Raw genomic sequence first — 12,340 nt, 5'->3', positions numbered from 1 at the left:
GAGTGGCAATGAAGAACAGGCAAATGCTGGGGTTCAGCCTCTCACTGCCCTCAGCTCACGAAGGGAAGAGGGTTGCCGACATCCCTACCCTCCCGGAACTCGAGAATCCTGGAAGGTCCCACACGGGGCCAGGGACCTGCCTTGGCCTCATCTTCCTGAAGTGAAAAGGAAGCCTGGGCTACTCTCGCCCTCCCCTACCAGCATCCGAGGAGCGCCTCCTCCTCGTGGCGCCCTGCCCCAGCGGGGATGGCTGGCAGGGGCTTCGACAGGGGGCGACCATCGGGCCTGAAGCTAGAGCTGTGAAATTGTTAATGATCACCAACCGTATGCTAGGTTTTTCACTGAACCTCCGCAAGGGAATGCTCCCACAGCAACCCCTGTCTGTGTGTCCTGATAACGACATGAGCAACAAGCGTCCCATCTGGAAGTCGAGGCTCACAGACGTTAAGAGACTTGCGCAGTAAGTCGTTGAGTGTGTGGCAGAGCAGACGCGCAGCAGACCCCTCTGACCCCAGAATCCATGATTTCTCACCCCCTCCTGGTTCCATGCTGCCTCCTGCCACCTGGCATAACCCTTGCCAGGGTCCATTGGCCTGGAGATGAGCAGTGGTATGGGCAGGTTCCTAAGGACAAGCAAGGGGGCAGGGAATTTGATCCAGACATGAGGGGTGGGTAGGCGCTGACAGGTGGCAGTGGAAGGAAGGGCATGTTTGAACAGGGCACGGTGGCTTCTGAGTCCCAAGCATGTGGGGAAAGCAGTTGCGTGGTGCACGGCAAGGGCGGGAAGGCAGGCGGAGGGAAGGGCCAGCCGGCCCCACCGCCAGGGCCGTGACTGCAGGCTGAGAGTGGCCTTTACTTGGAGACCAGCCACTCCTGGAGGGAGGAGGGCACCTTGTTCCGACACTGTCCCGGGATAGCTCAGAGTCTGCACAGGGACAGGTGCTCCTTGAATCCCCAAGGTTTGTCAGACAAGGGCCACTTCTCCAGGGGGGCCTCGGGAAGCCACAAGACCTTCTCCAAAAAGCCCCCAACCGATGTCCAGGTGAAAAGCATTTGTCGGTTCCTGAGGGGTGGCTGGCTGACCAGTGGGGGTGGCTGGGTGGAGGGCAGTCAGGGTTGCGGGGGGGTCTTTCGTCCCTCTGCTTGCCTCTGCTCCTGTGCCAACTCCAAAACAATCCCAGAGCTTCAGCACAACCAGGAGCTTTCAGCACGGCCTGGTAGGGAGGGGGGGCCCCGGGAGAAAAAGGCCCCCAGCTGCGAAACTGGGCCCTCCTCCTGTCCCCTGGAGCTCCTGGCCTGCCTGCCATCCACACCCTCCGGTGGAGGCCAGGCCTCACCCAGATCTTTGGCAGTAGCCAGATCTTCCAGCCCTGGGGGGTCCTCCTCTCTCTCCTAAACCCTTTCCTGGCCCAGGGCAAACACTGCTCCCTGGGTGTGGTGGGCCCAGGGGTGGGAGCCCTGGGCTGGGTGGCCAGCATCTGGAGCCAAGAACCACAAGCTCAGCTGGAGCACTGGGGCCTGGGAAGCGCTCACCCACGGAGGTGATGTTGAATCTGTCCGTGCCCCCCTCGTCAGGGTGTCAGAGTGATTTATGCGCAGATGCTGAGAGGAGAGGCTGGAGAAAAACAAGCAGGCTCAGGGCACAATCCTCCCCACTCCTCCCTGCTACCAACTCAGAAGGCGAAAGAGCCTCACTGCTGTGTGACCTCGGGCAGGTGCCTTCTCTCTCTTGGCCTCTGCTGCCTTTGAAATGGGTCTGAAACCCAGCCTTGAAGAATTGCCAGAGGTTCAAGCGAGAAGTCGGATGGGAAGCCCCCAGCTCAGAGACCAGCACGGGGCAGGTCAGATTGGGCTGTTGTTCCCAAGCTTGCGGTGGCTCCCCTGCCCCCTCAGTCTGTTCCTGCTGGTTTCTAGCTTCATCTCCTACCCTCTCCCCCTCGCTCACTTTCGCCAGCCCCTCTGGTCCCAGAGGCTCCTGCCTGGAATGCTCCCCCACCACGACCCTGTGGCTTGCTTCCTCATTGCGCCGGACCAACCTAAGTGATACGGAATCTTTCCTCTCCGCCAACCACCCCTCCTCACACCAGCATTCTCTTCCCCCTTCAGGCCGTTGAATTAACTTTCTCCTTAATATTTGCCACCACCCGATTGAAAAATTTTTATTGGTTTATTGTCATTCTCCTCAACTAGAATGTCAGTTCCACAAAGGCTGAGGAATCCCTCAGTGAGTGGAACAAAGTATATGCTCAAAAAGTGTGGAGAGATGGGAAGTGGGAGGGAGGGCCATTGAACCTTGAGAAAGGGAAGATAGGGGTTGGCGAAGCCAGGGAACTGGCTTGCGGAGGCGGCACTGAGTTGGGCCTAACATGACAGTTTGGCACCTGAGAGATGGCAAGGGAAGGTCCTCTGGTGTGAGGCCCAGCCAGATGCCTAGGGACAGGCACGAACATGAAATGGGAACATTAACAGGAAAGCAAGGAGGCCAGGTGTCTGGAAAGGAGAAGAGGGCAGGCAGGAGGAGGGACGGGGCAGGTGGGGCCAGACGGAGAGCTGCTGCATATACATAACGGGCAGGATTGAAAAATGACAGTGTGTTCCTCACATAATTTTTTAAAGATTAGGGGTAGTTTAAAATAAAGGATGTAGTAGAAGTCTTAAGTAAAAGCCCTTAGATGGAGTAGGAAGTCAACTTATCAACCGCATAGTAACCTATGTAATGACTGCGATTAAGATAACATTTAGCTCTGAACTTTCTGTTAACCACAGCAATAAAGGAAATAATGATGAGTTAAATACTTGACACCATCTGACCAAAGAAAGCACAGCAGTTTAGAAGAGATTAAGTTCTAAGAGTAATTAATTACGTGGTTGAGCTATCAGAGGGAAGGAGCAGAAGAGCCCAGAAGAGTCAGGTGCTATTATTTACCCATCACATTTTGTACTCGGCGATGTGTCTGTGCCATCACTTATATTTCGGCAAATTTGGGAAAACTGGGGCTCGGAGATGAGATGTCACTGGCTGAGGTTGCCCAACTAGAAAGGGGGGCAGCTGGAATTCTAACTAAGGATCATGTGACTTTGAAGGCCGAGCGGAGGGTTAACCAGAGCAGGTCAGTCAGGGCTAAGGGCAGGAGGTGGGAGGGGTGGGTGACAGACACTAGTCTGGAGCCAGGAGGAAGGCATCGATGTTGGAGGTTTCCAAGGGAGGCTGTCTTGCTCCAGAGCAGCAACAGCAGCTCCTAGGAACCTCCGCAGCCACAGACAGCTGTGGGTACCAAACTAGGGTCTTTTCTGCCTGGAGAAGCCAGGGAGGACTTCCCAGAGACAGAGTGTGTTACAGGATCAAAAATGTTTCCAGGCCACCTAGGGACAGGCAGGAGGGGTGGAGATGTGAAAGGAGACTACATGCAGTGTGAGAGGTGTGGAGGAAGAGTGTGGGAAGGGGCAGAGGGGTCGTGTGCATGCATGTGAGTGTCCAGAGGGGCCGGCTGGGAGAGGGGGCTGGAGAGGGGGGTTGGAGGCCAGACCAGAGGGCCCTCCATGCCAGGCCGTGGAGCTAGGATTTATCCTGCAGGCAACAAGGAGCCACAGAAGGTGTGAAACAGGAGAGTGAAGAGGTAGGGTGCATGTCTAGAGCAGTGGTTCTCAATCTCTAGCACTAGATCCACCTGGGGCCCTGGCTACAATACCCATTGCCAGGACCTCCCTCAGCTTCTGGTTCTGTAGAGCTGGAGTGAGGCCTGGGAGTTTGCATTTCTAACCCATGGGGTGGGGGTGGGGGGTGATAGGGCTTCCCATTCATGGTGATAGGAACCCAGAGGGGCTCAGGACAGGATGGTGGGGAGAGGGTAAGTCTGAGGCTTCTGGAGCCCCCATGGGAACCCAGATCTGGGTCAAGTCACTGCAGCCAGGCTTAAGGCCAGGGGCAGGGTCCTGGCTGCAGAGGAAAAGGAGGAGCCTGGGGGACAACTGGTCCTGAACATGACCTGGAGAGAGGCCTCCCTCAAAGCCTGGGCTGATCTGAGCCCTAGCTCCGCAGAGGTGGCTTCCCAGACATGTGACCAGGACTCTGCATCTAGCAACCTACTGCTCTCTGTGACCCTGGACAAGTCACATTCCTCCAAGCCCAGCTTTACCATCCAAAATGGCAATAATAGTACTTGTCTTCTAGAGCTGTTATGAGGTAATGGGGGATATGAAAGCCCCATGCAAACTGTATGTCCCTGTGCATGCATGAATTGCCATTACTATTATTATTATTATTATTATTATTATTATTATTATTTATTATTACTACTACTGCTACTACTTCAGGGAAGGGAGCTTAGCAGGAAGATATGACATCTTAACCCAGAAGAATAATGAGTGATTTCGGTACGAAAGTATTTGTGATGAGGGTCATAGGACACGTCAGGGGCGGGGGCCCACTCCCCTCTGTGATGTGGCTTCTGGCACAGGGCCTGGGATAGGCCACAGGGCCGAACCTTAACCCTGGTCCCTTCTGCACAGATGAAATATTTAGGCTTCTCCTTCCCAGGCCTGGTGGGATCCAGGCCCCGCTCTGGTGTGAACACCCTCGCTCTTGGGACTGTGGAGAGAGGAGGAAGGACCCTGCTTCGGGGACGTGGCAGATGGGATGGTTCAAACTGACCATGGCAGGCTCTGCTCAGCCCAGGCCCCTATGCCTGAGAGCCCCTCAAAGGCCAGAACATGGCTGGGGACTCAGCCCCTGATATAGTGGGACCTGGTGTCATCCTACCCCTCTGGGCCTCAGTTGCCCCATCTGTAGCATGGCGGTAGAGGCAGGAGGGTGGACAGGCTGACTTTCAAGGCCTCTACTAGCTCTCCAGTGACCACGGCCTCTCTGAACCTCCACCACAGGGTACCCATCCCACAGTAGCTGTCAGTGAGCAGCAGTGAGGGGAACCTTAAAAAAGGGACACACCTCCTGAGCAGGGAGGTGGGAAGACTCAGCGGTAACACAGATGGACGTCCTTCACCAAGGATGGAAAGCCTGGAGGGACCCTTTACCAAGGTGGCATTCTGGAGACAGGGTCAGGCTTACCTGAAAGCAGCTCCAAATGCCACCATAGCCTCCCTTCTCCCCAAAGCAATGAACACTGCCCATTTGTAAGCACATGCTCTGTGCCCAGCATTGTGGCCAGGGTGGAACAAGAGGCCGGCTTCATGCTCCCTAGGGAGTTGGGAGCTCAAGGACTTGTCCTGATGGACGAGCCCAGGCGTCAAGTCCCACCATGATCTCCACAGCAGCATTTCCAGGGCCTCACCTGGGCCAGGGCTGTCCAGAGCCCTTGACCTCACCTACTTCTCTCCACATCCCGAGAGAAAGGTACTGCATTGTCCCCATTTTACTTATGAAAGAACTGAGGCACACAAGGTGACACAGATTACCCAAGAAGGACATGAGGGACTGGCTCCAAGTCAGGTATTTCTTGGGCGATAATGGTGTGACTGGCTCCCAGGGCTGTGTGAAGGATGACGCCGTCAGGACACGTGAGTGCTACAGCGCACAGTGTGTCTGCAATGCTCATTCCCACACAGGGTCTCAATCTAGGTTTCAGATTCCACGGCATACGAAAGTCGTGCCAATCCGATTCTAAATCGCAGTGCCGTAAGGTGGCACCTCCTTTGGGAGCTTCTTCCAGGGTAGAGACCACATCCTGTCTCAAGCAGCCAGCCACCCCCAGAAGCCAGTTCTGTGGGAGGAGAGTGTGGGGCTCTGAGCTCTGCTACTTCAGCCTCAAACTCTGCAGGAGTCAGGGTCCTCAGAGAGCTTTGTGGGTGCCCCATGAATACTCGTACCGGGGCAGCCTATTACATCGTAGATGCACAGGAAACATGAGTGCAAGCGAGATGGGGCAGGAAAGCCCTTAGTACAGGCTGGGTGAACCACTGGGAGTCAGAGCCAGTAGGAACAGTCTTCTCATCTCAGTTTTCTCATCTGTAAATTGGAGTTAACCTAGAGGAGAGCAAATGCGAGTCTGGCTGCTGCCTCTCTGGGTGCCCATCGTCACCGAGTGAGCAGCATTCTCCAGAAGGCACATGTTGCTCCCTGTGCCAGGTGGGCAACGCCCACCTACAGCCTAGACCCAAACCTCAGCCCCAGGCCCTGGGGGACCGCCTGCCCCTCTAGTGCGGGCCCTCATCCCTCAGACCTTGTGCTTCTGTTCCATCTCTGAGCCAGGCCTGATTGGGATTTGAGGAAGACCATGGGAACAAGATGGCGTCAGCAGGAGCCCCAGAAACGCCTGAGGTACCAGTGAAGGTGCTGTGCGGAGCTGAGGCTGGGAACCTGATGGTGAGGAAAGGCCCGCCCAGAGGTCTGCATTCTCCTGGGTAAGGACGAAGGGTGCCCACTTGCTCAGGCGGTCACAGGGTGTCAGAACTTCATCAAGGAGCTGGGCAAAGCTTTCCTTTCCCCTAGCTCCATTCCAGCTGTCGAGGGAGCAGTGTGTGAGGGTGGAGTTGCACTTTGTCCCTGCATGGCCTCCTTCCCACTGCCTCCTGTGGGATCCCCCCGACTCCAGGGCTGGGCTTGTCCATAAACCCGAGGCCCCTGACAGTGTGCCTCTATGCCATGCTGTCCCCTCTGCCTCGGTGTCCTCCAATCCACCTGGGCATTGTTCCTTGTCCTTCCAGATCCAGCTGAAGGGCCAACGAGCCTTCTCTGGGAGGGCCACCCTGACTTACTCACCACCCCCTGAGCCTAGGCTCCCAGCCCACTTTGCTTCCCCCATGCCTGGGGACTTAAAGGGCTGGAGCCACACTGGTCTCAACTCTGATCCCTCAGCGCCTGGCAGAGCGAAGGTCAGTACAGCACTCAGGGGAGGCTTGCCAACTTGACCAAGTGACTAAATTCTGATTCGATAACAATGACTACCAATGAATAACTCTTGCTTCCTGCCAGGTGCTTGGTATCCATTATCTACTTTGAGCCTCACAACAATCCAAAGAGGTAGGGGTTGTTATTCACACTGCTTTATAGGTGAATAAACTGAGACTCAGAAATGTTGAGTAACTTAGGTCACGTGGTCGGCAAAGGCAGAGCCAGGAGTCGGAGCCAAGCCTGGCCTCAGCTAAGCCGTGCTCCTAACCTCAGTGGTGCTCCCTCTGTGCTGCTCTCTCCCCTGGCCAGGTATGCCATCCTGGCGGGGCACGGAGCCCGAACTCGGGCAAGCTTTGGAGGAGGAAAAGCGGAGTGCACTGTAGGGATCACTAAGCTCTGGCTGCACCATCCAGCCCAGTGTCCTGTTTGATGCTTGATCCTGAGAGGGCAGGAGAAGCCTGTGTTTGCCCTCCATTTATAGCTGAGGAAATAGAAGCTTGGGAGCCAAAACTTGTCCAGGGTCACTCCGTTTGTAAGGGGCAATAGTAGTGGTAAATCCTGGCTGTGTGTCTCTAACAGGTCATGGCCCTACTTGCTATACAATGCATCCTCTCCACCTAGTTTATGCATTTCAGGTGTGTTCTGAAGAAAGATAGAGAAAGGGGTTGGTGAGGTGTATCTGGTGTGGGGGGAGTAAACTGTGTATGTGCAGAAGGTGGTAGGTATCTGTTTTCCTTTGCTCCAGAAACGGATTTTAGACCCATCAATGCTTTGGCCTGGACAGGGTATGTCAAGAGCAGTTATCCTTGCCCCATTCCTGAGGATCCAGGTACCCATTGCTGGTGGGGGGCGGGGGGGGGGGAGTGGGGTTTAACAGTAGGATCTCTATTTGCAGGGAGAGGAACCCTGAGGGGCAGTAGGAGGGTAGGACAGCACCTGCCAGGAGGGAAACAGCCTCCTCCACTGACACCCAAGGGGCCGGGGGACTGCTGGTGGATGTCACTTGGCGCATCAAGGATAAATCCCATCACAGACCCACAGGGAAAACCATCCAGATGAGTGGTCTGTCCCCAGGAGGTAGCCTTGGATAAGAGGGTGCCCAAGCTATTTGTCCTTTCACTCAGAAACATCCAGGGAAATACTATGTAGAGCCAAGTCTGCAGGCTTCCTGCCTGCCAGCTCCACTCTCCCTGGGGTCAGATGTGACTGGAAGTGAGGACAGCTGCTGGGGGAGGAGAAATAAGGGGAAGGAAGGATAATGGAAACACTAGAAAAACCGCAATGACACTCCCACTACAGGCGGAGGAAAGCAAGGCACACAGTTTCAGACTCTTCAGATTCTAGACACTAGATTCTTGGAGTTGACCACTCCTGGAGTCCTGAACTCCCAGGCCCCTGGAACATGTCCAGCGAGGGTCCAGAATCTAAGAAAAACTGAGTCAGAATCTTGAGTTAAAAGGTGCCTTCAAGGGCATGGCACCTTGGGCTGCTGCAACAGTACCTCCCAGACGGCCTCCTGCCCCAGATCCCCCAAGAGGACAGCACATTTTTATGGATGCAAAGATGGTGGCGACATAAAATAAACACTTGGGTTTTAACTACAGCCACGCTCCTGTCCAGGAACACTGGGGTTTGGGCCTCTCGCAAGCCTGCTGCGCACCTGCCAGCCCCAAGGCAAGGGGCTTGCCCTCTTGCCAGCATGGATGGGTGTGTCCAGGATGGTTGTGTGATCTGCCTCCTCCTTCGCATTCCACCGGGGCCCCAGCCCTTCAGTACCCGCCTCCCTTTCCCACTGGAGCCCAGCAGGTGAGGCAATAGGGACCAAGGGGCCGATAAGGAGAATGTCTTCAGCAGCCACAGGCCCAGGGAGCCAAGCGGATATTGATTTGGTCTATGGGAGCAAAGGGACCCATTAAATGTGTGACTGTTAAATCGTTCTGCCTGAAGCCAGCATCTCTGCGGGTGGGCGGGGGACCTAGCAGGCAGGCAGGGACAGAGCAGCCCATGGCTAACACCCTGGTGGCGGTGGTTTTAGACACCCTGGCTTTAACGTGCCAGCCCAGGGCCTGAGGCAGTTTGGCTTGGACCTGTGCTGCCCTGGTGCCCACAGGTCCCTGAGTCCAGCCACGCCCCACTTCTTGGCATCCTCCAAACAAACCTGTTGCCATGCCTTGCTCACGCAGACCCCTCCCCTTCACCTCCTCTTCTGTCTCTTAGAATCCTACTCAGTTTTCCAGACCCAGTGCAAACAGCACCTTCTTCATGAAGTCTTCCAGACTTTCCACTTCTTACCCTGTATACCCTGAAATAAGTAGGCTTACTTTTCCCAAAGCCCCAAAGCTCCCAGTACTCCTCTTGTCTTTCAACCCCAGTCATTGCTGCTATACTAACCAGGAGTTGTGGGCCCACTGAAGTGGGACATGTATGTTTCACACCCTCACTCCCCACATACGGAAGGGCTCTGAGAGTTCAGACACCCAGGTGATGGTGAACTTCTCAGCTCAGGTGGACGGGGCAGGAAAGTGTTGGCTGAGCTACAGCCTGATGGCCATGGGGTTGGGGGCACCTGGCCTGCGGTCTCCAGTCCCTGTGACAGGTGTCAAGAACTGCTCAATCTCGGATTGTTCCCTCTCCCTCCTGTGTGAAGCGCTGTCTGGCCACTCTACTGCCTCAGAGTCAACGACGCACTCAACCGGAGGCCACCTGCATCCCTGGGATGCCATCACGGACTCGGAGCGAGGGCAGTCTGGGGCATGAATCTCCGCTTGGCCACTCACAGCTCTGTAACCTTGGATCTGTTGGTTCTCTCTTTGGGTCTCAGTTTCCTTGTCAATAAAATAGAGATACTGGGCTCTACCCTACAGAAAGAATGGTTGCAAGAATTAAGACAACTGCAAGAGAGGCCCAGAGAGGGCCAGTGGCTGCCTAGAGTCACGTGGCAAGAGAGTGGAAAAGATGCCGGGGTTCCTGTTTCCCAGCCACAAACTCTCCCCCCACCCCCGCCTGCTTCCAGCCTCTCTCGGGTCGGGGTCCAGAGCTGAGGCCTGCGTCCTGCTGGAGGCCTGGTCTGTGTAGCCTGGCAGCTGCTCTCCATGACCTGGGGAACAGACCATGGGCCTGCTTGGGGCTGGGCCTGGCCCCCCTAGTTGTTCCTCTGGCCTGACCTGGCCTCCCCAGGGGGCCTTATCTGCTTATTCTCTCCTTTCCCACAGGCTAATCTCTCCTTCTTTTCAAGAGTTCCTGTTTCCTCTCTGCCGCCTTCGTGTCTCTCTCTCTGGGCCCCCGTTTCTCCCATGTCTCCGGCCGGTCTCCCTCACTCGGTTCAGAAGCTTCCTAAAAACGACTGGTACTACCATCTTTGAGGAGTTTCCATTTCTCAAGGGCTTTCTGGGCCTCATGGAGTCCAGTCTGGATGGCCACCCTTACAAAGAGGAAGATGAAACATGGCCTGGGGCAGGGGCTGGGAATCCTGCCAGTGACAAGCATTCTGACACCAAAGATCAGTACCTGGGCCTTTTAAATTTTTTGAGTTGACTATTGGCCCAGGGGACCTCTACAGGGCTTCTGATGTAATGGTTTGAGGATTTTACTCCGAAAGTCCAAGGCACCAAGATTTTATTGTTCTAAATCTCTGAACACAATAAGCTCTGAGACATTAGAGCACCGAGGTTCTGGGATGCACACTGGAGGAGCCTCACCTAAGTGAGAGGGCTCAGCCTAGCTACATGCTGAGAACCCTGATCTGGCTGGGAGGAGCAGGTTAGGCACCAGCTCTCCACCTCCCTCTGCTTGCCCAGCTCCTGACCAGCCAGAAAGATGCAGGGCTTCACTGCAGGCCCAGGCACTGGCCAGCAGCAGATACATAAGGCCCGCCAAGTAAGAACCCAGCTGGGCCTGTCTTGAGCCAGAAACAGCCTTCTGCTTCCACACTGCCCACCTGGTGCTTAGCTGGAGTGAGGACATGTGAGAAGGGGTTTGGTGTCATATACAGCTGGGCTCCTGGACCCGCACTCCTATGAACTGACTGTGAGATCCAAGCCAAGTGGCCTCCCCTCTCAGAACCTCACTTTCCTTACCTGTCAGATGATAATAATAACACCCACCTGGAGCCTGCCCTGAAGATGACTTGGGACAATGTGTTTGAAATAGCACACAGTAAGTACACAATAAAGGGTAGCATATGTATTATGATGACTGCCTTTTCTGAGGGTCCTTCTGGGTCCTTGATCTGGTTTCCCTATTGGCTTATCCCACTTAAGGTCCGAAGGATACCCCCAAATCCAACATTTCCAAGGTACATCCTCAGCTCTGAGTGTACCGCCCCTGGATCCTGGATCCTGGGGCCATATCGGTGCATTGAGCTGGTCCCAGCTCATGAGGAGGCCCCAGACAGGTAGGGGAGGCAGATCCAGGCACAGTATAGACCTCCACAACACCTTGGCCCAGTGCAATTTCAGAGGGGAACACAGAGGCCATGGGACCCAGAGGAGACCATTGACCCAGGTTGAGGGTAGTCAGGGAAGTGTTCCTGGAGGAGTGGACTACTTATATGGGCTTTGAACAAAGAGTGGACAGTGGCTGGCCATTGTGATCATGAGTGCGATGGCTGCTTTAAAGGTTCAAAGAGTTGTAGGGAGCCCAAGGGCACTGGGGAAGGCTCTGTGGAGATGGCTGTGAAGGCTGAGTGGGATTCCAATGGGAGAAATGACACTCCAGGCCTGCTGAAGAACAGCAGGTGCCCAGAGGCGGGCTGAGCGGAGGGGATGCCTGGGGAGCTGCAGGAACTGTGGCTGGAAGAGTCACTTGGGGCCTGAGGGAAGGACCTTATATGCCAGGATAGGGAACTGGGGGTTGATTTTGCGGACCATGGGGAGCCAGTGAAGGTTGTGGTGCAGGGCAGCCCTGGGCCTGAGAGAGCGAACACTCCAAGGGTTTGTTCCATGGAGGCTGAGTTTTCTGCAGAGATGCTGGCGGGAGCCCCACCCTAGGATCTCCTGCAACCCCACCACCAGCCCTCAGCCCCTTATCGGCTCTGTGACCACAGGAAAGGCCCTTCCCATCTCAGAATTTCCTCATCTGCAAAACAGATTGAGAGGAGACCAGAAGACTTATCTTGAAGTTCCTTCCAGCCTGTGATTGTGACTCAGGCCGCCCCTGCTGCCACCTCAGCCACACACTTTCGGGCAGGGACTTGGAGAAAGGCCGCATCTCTTCCCATCCTGTGATTGGTCCAGCCTCTGCAGGTGTGTCCTTGCCATCCCGCCCCGTGTGCCTGCTTCATGTCACTGAATCCTGTCCAGACTTCGAGCCTGTGCTCTGCCCAAGCCATCTCAGGCCGTGCCATTGTGGGCTCTGGGGAAAAGAGAGCCTTCCCCTCAGTGTTAGTGCCTGTTCCCCCACACACAGAAATTCAGTTTTTAACATTGTTTTATATCCTTTGTCTCATGTGGTCACCCACAGACACACTAATACAGGTCGCTAATTGCTTCCATT

The sequence above is a fragment of the Rousettus aegyptiacus genome, unplaced genomic scaffold (assembly GCF_014176215.1).
Source record: "Rousettus aegyptiacus isolate mRouAeg1 unplaced genomic scaffold, mRouAeg1.p scaffold_m13_p_5, whole genome shotgun sequence".
NCBI classification, from domain to species: domain Eukaryota; kingdom Metazoa; phylum Chordata; class Mammalia; order Chiroptera; family Pteropodidae; genus Rousettus; species Rousettus aegyptiacus.
The sequence above is the reverse complement of the archived record's forward strand: the minus strand, read 5'-3'. Positions refer to the sequence as shown.